General features: G+C 40.5%; 1 protein-coding gene across 2 annotated transcripts in view; it reads right to left on the bottom strand.

Moving 5' to 3' along the window:
* Window positions 1–2,935: 2,935 nt before the first annotated feature.
* Window positions 2,936–10,665, bottom strand: part of CCNDBP1 (cyclin D1 binding protein 1) — a 109,855-nt gene continuing 102,125 nt past the window's right edge. For both annotated transcript variants that reach the window (XR_003913638.1, XR_003913639.1), the window contains one exon: window positions 2,936–3,021. The gene's annotated coding sequence lies outside the window, so the exon portion shown is untranslated. The remainder of the gene's footprint in view (window positions 3,022–10,665) is intronic.

The following is a 10,665-nucleotide window of genomic DNA, read 5'->3' as shown; positions in this document are numbered from 1 at the left end:
ATCAGGAGTCTCCTAATGGGTCTTCTCCCATCCACTTTGCTCACTCCTGCCACTGCTCCTCCATCCTAAAGTCAGAATGATCTTTTTAACACAAACATGACTTTTCAATACCCTACTTAAAACCCTTAATGGCTTCCCATTGCCATAACCTAAACAAACCATAAACAAACCATAAACAAAATCTCTGGCCTTCATTTAGTACTATACTCCCCTCAGCTCAAGGTACTTCAGTCACATTGGCCTTCTCTCAGAAGTGTTAGGGGACTCATACCTGCTTCTTTCACTTCAGGGTCTCTGTACGGATATTCCCTTTGCAAGTAACACTCCTTACCATTCAGCATCATCTTCTCACACTTAGAATTTCCAGGTGTCTTATAAAACAAAGTAAAGGTCTTTCCCCGCAGGAGCCTTCCTGTATGCGCCATCCACCCTTCCCCAGACTGAGCAGGCCTTCTTGAAATATGGTTTCAGAACAGTCTTCACTTGCTCAGTCAGAACTAAGTAATTAGTTATGACACGTCTGTCTCCCTTGATAGAATATAAACTCCATGAGTACAGGAACTATGTCTGTTATTTACTATTCTACCTTTGGAATCTAACTGAGGGCCATGTTCACTGAAGCTCTCAATAAAAATTTTTGTTGAATGAATCCATAAAAGACTTTCTTTGGCTAAACTTTTAGAGGCTCTTCCTGAAAGGAGTCACTCCAGACACTACTTGGAGTTGCAGAATTCCATCTGGGAAATAGCAGCAGTCCCTAGCAACTTGTTGCTTAAGTCTCCAGTGGAGCTTAGCTACAGACACTTTTCACTAATAAATATATGTCTCCTCTTGGGACTAACAACCATACATCTTTTCACTTATAACCATATGTCTGCTCCACTAATAGCCATATGTCCTCCCCGAGTTTGACTAAGAAAATCACTACTGTTTCTAAGTAAACTTTGGAGTTCATAGTGCTATTTATTTGAGAAGCAGCTAGGTCCCAAATCAGTGCCTGTAATTAATTTGAAATTGCTACTTTCTCAGGCCTATGTCTTCATAAGGTGCAACTCTTTCAGCCCAAAGCCCAGAGACACTCACTGAACCTCTGGTGCTCTGGAAAATGGCTATCTGTCTCTTTGGGTTGCTCCCCAAGGGAATTCCTCAAGACAAATTCTGGGTATACCATGTAAATCACATCTCCTGTTGTATCATCCCAAATGTACATTTCTAATTTGATGAAAGTCTGTTTAATTGTCTCCACAGAGCCTAGAACAGTCCCTGGCAAGTGACAGGTGCCCAATAAATCTTTGGGAGGAACAAATGAAATGCAGGCAATGTATAGGAGCATTTATCAAGGAAGTCATTCAGAAGAAAGGAATGTTTAATCTAGAGTTCTAAAGAAAGAAAAATAGTTAGCTAGGAGAACAGAAGAGGGGAGAATATTTCAGGAAGATGCTTGTGAGGTATTGGGCAGGGAGAAAACAGATGTGCTCAAGGAAACAGGGAAGCTCAGAGGAAATCCCAAACTCCTAACCATAGTTTACATGGCCAGTGGGTCTTGGCACCTCCTTCTTCTCTGACCCTCCTTCTAGTCTTCCCCCCACCAAACTCACCCCACGCACATTGGCTGCCCTTTTCCTCCAACAGATGCGTGGCAAATATTTGTTAAATGAATGACTACAGTAGAGAGAGAATGAGGAAAAGGAACGCAGAGTTGGAACATGCAAGACTGTTTTATGTCTTTTGGATCTCACTCTAAGAAGAGTAAGAAGAAACAGAAAACTTTAAGCAAGGGTCTGATCTGATAATCTTTGCTTTTCTGAAAGATTACTCTAGCTGTTGGGTGGTGTAGGGATCATGTGGGTTCAAAATATGGCAATGGGAGGCCAGCTGGGAGGTGGAGTGGTCCAGGAGAGGTGATAGTTAACTAGCCTAATGGTGGGTGGGGTCAGACTAAAAAGAAGTGGAGGAAATTAGATTACATTCAGCCTAAAGAAGTAACAAAACTTTGTCATAGCATAATTGATGAAATTAACACATCTAAAAAAAAAGAATAAAAATATTTTTGGCCAGACAAGCCCATGGGATTGTTGGTGGCAGAATGTGGCATTGACTCTACCCTAGGTTTTAGATGTTTAGGCAAAACTCCTCCATTACTCTTCCTCTGTAATTTTCTTTTTCTTTAAATTTTTAAAAATTTATTTATTTTGAGAGAGAGTGCATGCAAGTGGAAGAGGGGCAGAGAGAGGAGAGACAGAATCCCAAGCAGGCTCTGTGCTATCAGCACAGAGCCCAATGTGGGGCTTGCACTCAAGAACCATGAGATCATGACCTGAGCTGAAACCAAGAGTGGTATGCTTAACCAACTGAACCACTCAGTTGCCCCTTACTCGATCATTTTCAAGGGGCAGAGGAACATCTCAGGAAAAAAGGTATTAGGAGGTCAACCATGAGTATTTTTCCCTTGGATGCTTATTCATTAAAACAAGTTTGATGGTCTGGGTGGTCCAGACTAGCTCAGACAGGCAGGCAGGACCAAGATGGGTACAACTCACTGAGAGGAAGGGGCTCTCCGGAGGAGAACCCAAGACTCCATAGCAGGGGCTCTAGAGCTGATCAGGCAGTGGGTGTGGCTGATTTTATTAACCCCTCCTACCACATGCTCCCAGCTGTACAGCTAAATGCCTCTGCATTCTCCCTGGCTTGTGGAGTTGGTCACGATCCTGTAGCCTGGCAGAGCCAGTCAACCCACCCTTGAAAACCTGCAGCTGAGTTCCCATTCTCCAAGCAGGCACCAGCTGTCAAGAGAGCAGGGCTGATTTGTGCACAAAAATAAGCAACCGTGGGAACCTCTAGGGGAGGAGATCTAGGACATCTGGGGAGGGGATCCCAGGAATTACTTGACTTCCAGCTACTTTCATAGGGGAAGAATTGGTGTTGTTGTAATTCAGGTATCATAGAAAATGAGCTTTATTTTGCAGATGACTCCGCCTATTCAGGTAGAAGAATCCAAGTGACACATAGGAGACTGGGAACCTAGAGAAAAAGAAAAAGTATACATGTGATTATTTTGAGTGTAATCAGTGCTGAGAAGGAGAAGCTAAGTGTTCCAAGAGAGTAAATATGGGATCTCAGGTAGTTAGAAAAACCTTCTGTGAAGTGAGATCTGGAGACGGGATAGAAAGTGTGACCAGGAAAGGGCATGGCTTGAGAAGGGACTTTATTTGGGAAGGGAGGTATTGGTTAAGCCAATAAAAGATCAGAAAGCAAGAGGAAGAATCATGGGCAATACTGTTGAAGATGTAGATGTTGGTGAGGGTAGAACATGGCAGCAGAACTTGTGAACCATTGTAAGACTTTGGACTCTGGAGCAATGCGAGCCATAGGTGAATTTGAAGCAAGGGTATGACCTAAAAAGTTCAGGTCATATATGGTGTTTTTAAGCCCGTTGAGAATAATCAAGCCAGGAGCATGACAAGGCTGAGTGAGAATAAGCTGGACTTGGCTATGGCAAATTCTCCATGTCATGAATGACTCTTTGGGCAGCATAGCACATCTTGACATGTTCCTTCATTCAGTGTGAATATCACATTCTGAAGGATCAGAAATAATAATGAATTTGGGGGATGGTGGGACTAACAAATTCAAATTTGCACGTTGAACTTGAAGTGACTGCAAGATCCTCAAGTGCAGAACCCCGCAGACACATACAAAAGTGTGGAGCCAAGAGAGGATTATGGTGGATCTGTTCTGTATTTATTTTTAGAATTAAAGGTTCTGAGATCTTGCTACCATGTTATGGGACAATTCTAGTGGATTAGCCCTAGCAGAAGTTAGTCTATTATCGACAGAGAGATTATTCTATGGCAGAAAGTCTTTTCTGTTCTTGAAACCAAATTTAAAGCTTGACTATATTAGGTATTTGTCTTTTAGGGAAAAGTCTATAAATAGAATATATAATCAGTCAACGAACACAATTTGCAATACCATGATGGATATTGTTAACGTAATCAATTGATTCTAACTTAATTGAAAAATTAGTTGCCCAATGTAGCTGCTCAGCTAGATTGCAGGTGGGTACGACAATCATGTACAAGAAGCTGATGTAGGTGATGGTATGAAAAAAACCTAGGGAAAAATCAGAAGCTCAATTTGATCAGTGATGTTTAGTTTTTAAAACTAATCACTTGAAGCCATAAAACTGTATTTTCTAAAGCGAGTTTGGGTTGCAGCAAGCCCTGGTTTTCCCAACTTGCCCCCTTTGCTCGTGTGGTGTCTTTGGCCTGGAATCCCTTTCTCATACCATCTCTCTCCCTAAAATCCCTTCATCTGTCAGTGGCTCCTCACAGATCACAAAGCCTTTGTAGAGCTCCTCCCCAGAAGACCTCCACTGCTTTGAACCTAGGAAGGGCAGTTTTCTTTGTAGAGGATATTTGTGTGTATGTTTTCTCTTCTCCAATAGATTCTAAGCTCCTTTGGGTTAAAGACCACCTTTTAACCTCTGTGTACCTCAAAACTTCCGATACAGTGTCAGCAGCATTCCAGTCATTTAATACTTGTAAAGTGAAGGAAGGCAGGCATCAAAGTACCAGTGAAAATTGGGAAACTCAGTTTTAATGAGGCCCTTACGTTGACCAAATGAAATTTGTTTGGTTAACCTGGATAGTAATATTGTGATTATTTTTGGAGAAACCTCTTTTTTCATCTAAGCCCCCAAATAAGTGAGTGAGTAAGTCAGTCAGTCAGTCAATCAGTGAGTCAGTAAGTAAATAAATAAAGAAAACATGAGATTTAAAAGCCTGTTTTTTCTAAGGACAAAGTCATCACATTGTTAAAGCTCTATTTTCAAATAGGACGGCAAACTGTTTTTATAGGGAAACTCTCACTTTAAACAGGTCCTGTCCTCAATATTCAGTGTGTTACTACTATGGAAAAAACCCCACTTCGGCATAGACAGAATAACAGGAAGAAAATTTAATAAAACGAGTACTCCCCTCCCCCATTAAAAAAATCTATTTTCAAAATATCTTCAATATGAATTAGGATTTTTGTTAAAAAGAGTTTTTTTTTAATTCTATCTTCCTCAAAAGAGCATATATTTCTAATACAAGAGATTCTTGCACCAGCAACCAAAGTTTTGTGGGGTTTTTTTGAGAAAATAAAGTCCCTGGAATGTTCAGTAAACACTTGGTAATGAGCAAGTTTAATGCATCCAATTGCAGACCATTTCCTAAATACACTCAACACATTTAAAAAAGCTGAGGATGTGACAGAAAGCTTTGGTTACAGTAGGTGTGGGAATTTATGATGACTCATACAGATTAACCTAGGGAATTAGGCACCTCTTACATACCTTTGACAATGATCAGTGAATGCATAAATAGCTTTATGTTTTCTTTGCATCACTGTTCTTTCACCAAACCAAATGCTTCCTTTAGGAGTGTTGACTGAATACTTATGCTTCTCTCTTTACACTGTGAATCTGGTAAAATATACTTGTCCAGATTTCTAACCATGGTCCTCTGACCCCTTTGCTCACTTTCTCTTAAAAACGTTTCTTTTCCTCCCTGATTAAAAACATCTTAATCTGACCATGAGATTTTTTTTAATTCAAAAAAGTATAAATAGGGACATCATAATCATTCACAATCTCACTGTTTTCAAACTATTACAGCTTATGTTTTCTTCCATCTTTTAAAAATGGGTCTATCTTGGGGCACCTGGGTGGCTCAGGTAGTTAAGCATCCAACTTTGGCTCAGGTCATGATTTTATGATTTGTGGATTTGAGTCCTGCATTGGGCTCTGTGCTGAAAGTTCAGAGCCTGAGCCTGCTTTGAATTCTGTATCTCTTTCTCTCTCTACCCTTCCCCTACTTGAGCCCCCCTCTCAAAATTAAACATTAAAAAAATAAAAATAAAAATAAAAATGGGTCTGTCTGTACAAATTACATTTTTTACACCACTGAGATAAGCTGCACTGTTTTTCTACCCTGCTTTCCAACCCTACGCTCTCCCCCCAGTTAACACTGTATTTCAGGCATTTCCCCTTGTCATTGGTGACTTTATCAACTTTATTTTTAATCAATGGCATAGTAGTTTACCATGTCAACATGCTTCATTTTTTTTTAAGATGCGAAATTCTCTGGGCCCTAATGGACTGTTCAAACCTGTTTTCATGACTGTTGGTAAATGACCTTCTTGATGGCTGCTCTGTTCCTTACCCATCCCCATCTGGACACTGACTATCTCGCAGTGCCTGACATCAGACTGAGTGGGCTTAGAGAGAATTGGGTCCCAAAACTTGAAGTGACAAAGGTGCAAAGGGACAGATTCAAACCAAACTTTGCCTTTCATATCACTTGAGTCTTCTCAGCTTATTTTTTTTAAAAATTTTTTGTCTTTTATTTCTTTTTGAGAGACAGAGAGAGATAGTGCAAGCAGGGGAGAATCAGAGAAAGAGGAAGACACAGAATTTGAAGCAGTCTCCAGGCTCTGAGTTAGCTGTCAGCACAGAGCATGATGCGGGGCTCGAACCCACGAACTGTGAGATCATGATCTGAGCTGAAGCGGGACGCTCAACTGACTGAGACACCCAGACGCCCCAAGTCTTCTCAGCTTAAAAAGGAGGCCACAGAAACAGATCTCTCAGCAATTTTTAAAAAAGGCTTAAGGCAGAAGCTCTTTTCCTTATGTGAAGATGCACCCGGAACAACGGGGAAATTAAGAGCAGGAGGAGTCCTAGGAGGAGGAGGAAATGGCAACCCCACCCTACAGACTCAGGATGGAAGAAGAAAAGGTTCTCGGGAAGATGTAAATGCTCAGAGATGCAATTAGATCTGGAATCTGAATACTGATTAGTTGAAGGGCCTTGGCAGACAGAAGAAGGAGGGAGATGGATCAGAGTGAGTACTGGGAACCTGACTTTTCTGAGGTACTGAATTAAGAGAGGGGAGATGTTGGAGAGGGTTGGGGGTGGATGACTGGAAGAGACAGGAGAACCTAAACTGATGGTGAGAGTTCATTTTGTTATCTGGCTTCTTCCTCCCACTTCCCCACCTTCATCTGGACAATGGGACACAAATCATAGAAAGATTCATTTTCCTATGGACAGATTCAGCTTAACCATGATGCCGTGGACAATCTTTTCTTTAATATCTTGTGACTGGAATGGGCTTGGGAAGTCTGAGGAAGTCCAGAAGGACCTTGACCTTTACTGCCAGGGGCCCCTGGTGCTTGGGAAGCCATTTCTTGGCAAATCCTGCAGCTGTGGGAGGACCGCCTCTTAGATCTTAGACCTTTTTTCTGGCCCAGCTTCTCCTGTGACTCTTGGCTCCCCTTGGAGAGCCGCTGGGGCTGCCCTCTGAGCTCAGCCTCCTCTTCGGGTCCCCTCAGTGAAAACAACACTCCAGCCTGGCAGATATCCAGGGTCTGCTGGGAGAGGGCACCAAACATGGACTACGTACTTCTTAAAATTGTGTCCCAAATTATATATCACAGAAACGACTAGAGATTATAGATGTATATGGTATTTTAACACAAGACAGAGTTTAATAGAGAAGTCTCAAGACACTTGTTTGTATGCTAGATTCCAAGGTGTTTTTGTGCCAGAGTCTAGGGTACTTTTTCCCCTAGGTTATCCCCAACCTAAGCTTAAATGGTATATTATCTTTTTTTAAAGTATACTTTAATTAAACAATACACAAAAAATATATGCTTGTTGTAGAAAGTTCATATATTAGTATTTTGAAAAAGGCCAAATCCCCCTTTACATCAAATAATACTAAATTATATAGAATTCTTTGTTTTATTCCAGTGAGATTATATAATACATATTATCTAATGACTTGCTTGCTTTGGAAATCTTTACATTCTAGAGCATATTGGTCAATAAGAAATTTCAAACAAATTATAATTTTCTGTTCAGAGCATATAAATACAATTTATTTAATAAACTTATTGATTCATTTAGATTGTTTCCAGTATTTTGCTCTTATGGACAATGCTGCAATGAATGTCCCAGCTGATGTAACTTTGCATATGTGTGCCAGTATTTTTTATATGAAAGATTTATTTTTTTAAGTTTATTTATTTATTTTGAGAGAGAGCACATGCAAGTGGGGGAGGGGTAGAGAGAGAGGGAGAGAGAATCCCAAGATGACTCCGTGTTGTCAGCCCAAGCCTGACACAGGGCTTGATCTCACAAATTGTGAGATCGTGACCTGAGCTGGAATCAAGAGTCAGATGCTCAACCAACTGAGCCACCCAGACACCCCTATATGAAAAATTTCTAAAAGAACTGTTAGGTCAAAGACAATATCCACTTTAAGTTCATTGGGTGAGGACCTATAATTAGACTGATAAAAAAAAACACACCAGAAAACAAAAGTATATTAACATGTGTGTTGCACTTACACATGCACATGTTTCAGAGAAGTAACAAGACAAAGGAAAAGGACTCTCAGTTTCTAGGGCAGAAAACTGTAGGGGCGTAAATATAGGGGGAGCCTAGTGGGAGAGAAGGGCCAGTTAATAGTTTCTTATGTAGATTTCTCTCGTTCCATCTCTGGGCTGATGAGGGTCTAGAGATGTCACTGGTGATGAACTTCTGCCCTTTCTGGTAGACTGGGGAGGAGGGACAGCTTTATAAATTTATGTCCTGCTTTTAAGCAAATAGGGAAAGTGCTGAGAGCTTTTCTTATATCTGCTTCTCAAGTGCCTTCAGCTTGAAATAATCTTTATACCAAAGTGGCATATTTTGGGGTGACATATTCTGCTGCTCTTCAATATCAATCTATTTCCTCTAAAAAGTCTGTATGAACTTACATTCCCACCATCAATGTATGAAATTTGCCCACTTCCATATATAGCTTCACAGAATACGCTATTATTCTTCTCTTAAATATTTTTGAACGGATCAGAGAAGGATCTCATTATTGTTTTAGTTTGCATTTCTTTGAGTATAGCAAGACTACTTAATGTTTATAACAACTTTTATATATTATGGATATTAATCCTTTGTTATGTTTGCTGCAAAAAACCTAATCATTTAACCTGGGTAGCCATCCTGGTAACACTTCTCTCTTGCCAGCAGCTGTTTGAATTGCTGAGTACTAGCTGCTAACAATCACACAACATAGCTACTCATATAGATATCATTAAAGGAAAATCATGTTACAAAGAAAGGACTTAGTGGTACATGATTAACTGGCAGATAAATGGTTCAGAGTCTGAGAAATTACAGAGAAGATAGAGACACCAGGTGGGTCCTGAAACTAGTTCTGACCTGACCTGCTGGCATTTTAGGATGAGGAGGTTGGGATAAATCTGTGGTTTTCATTATGTTCTTTCGACCCAGAAGGCTCTGCAGATAAACCAGAGATTCCTTCCCCACATTTTCCACTAGAGCAGCTTCTCTTAGGAGTTTTATTCATTTGAATAGAACAGGATATTCACTTATGTGAAACAAACAAACAAAAAGTGAAAAACTCCAGACCAGCACCACAAGCCAGAGGTTAAAAGCTAGGCTCTGACTAAATGTCCATCAACTGATGAATGGATAAAGAAGATGTGGTATATATATATATATACACAATGGAATACTACACAGCAATGAGAAAGAATGACATCTGGCCATTTGTAGCAAAATGGATGGACCTCGAGGGAGTCATGCTAAGTGAAATAAGTCAGGCGGAGAAGGACAGATACCATATGGTTTCACTCATAGGTCTAACAGGAGAAACCTAATAGTGACCATGGGAAGAGGAAAGGGGGGAGAAAGAGTTAGGGAGAGGGAGGGAGGCAAATCAGGAGAGACTCTTGAATACTGAAAACAAACTGAGGGCTGAAGAAGGAGGGGCTAAGGGGGGTGATGGTTAAGGAGACGGGCACTTGTGGGGAAGAGCACGGTGTGTTATATGGAAATCAATTTGGTAATAAACTATTTAAAAAAAAAGCTAGGCTCTGAGGTCAAACTGTCTATGTTTGAATGACAATTTTGCCACTTACTATAAGTGACACCTACCTAGTTACTTAATCTCACTGATCCTCTGCCTGCTCATCTGTAATATGGAGTTAATAATATCTTGTCCCGTAGTTGCAGGGATAGAAGGATACAATGTATAGAAAGCCCAAGGCTTAAAGACACTCAATAAGTATTATGGAGCTATAAAACTATTGTTACTGGTGCTAGGATATCTCCATGTCCCAAAATGCTTGGGGAGAATTTCGTGGAGAAGATGGATGCTGAGTTTTCCTGGAAAAATTGAAACCCCAATCCCTACATCCAGAGGTTTGAAGCCCACAACATGAATGAGGCAGAGTTTATGGGCTACCATGAGATAAGACTGGATCGATAAGTTGGAGGACTTTGAACATGTGATGAAGAAATCTGGACTTGAACCTCTAGATAATATTTTTCTTCTTGAACATTTCAAGGGACATACAAACACTCTGCAGTAATCTCATCGTTTAGGAATCTGTGTGCTCTCACAAAGACACATCCTTTTACATTTTTGAAATGGGAAGAAATGAAAAAGAATGAAGTATTTATCAAAGCCCCAAACTGACAATAACAATGAGAAGTGGGAAAAGAAAAGACAGTGACACAGAAGCTAGACTAAATGCAGGGACAAGGGCAGGAGAAGGGAAGGAGCCAAGTGCACATGACATTTGGAGGCAGGT

Source organism: Suricata suricatta, chromosome 9 (assembly GCF_006229205.1).
Source record: "Suricata suricatta isolate VVHF042 chromosome 9, meerkat_22Aug2017_6uvM2_HiC, whole genome shotgun sequence".
NCBI lineage: Eukaryota > Metazoa > Chordata > Mammalia > Carnivora > Herpestidae > Suricata > Suricata suricatta.
Note: the sequence above shows the minus strand (reverse complement) of the source record. Positions and strands in the feature narration are given on the sequence as shown.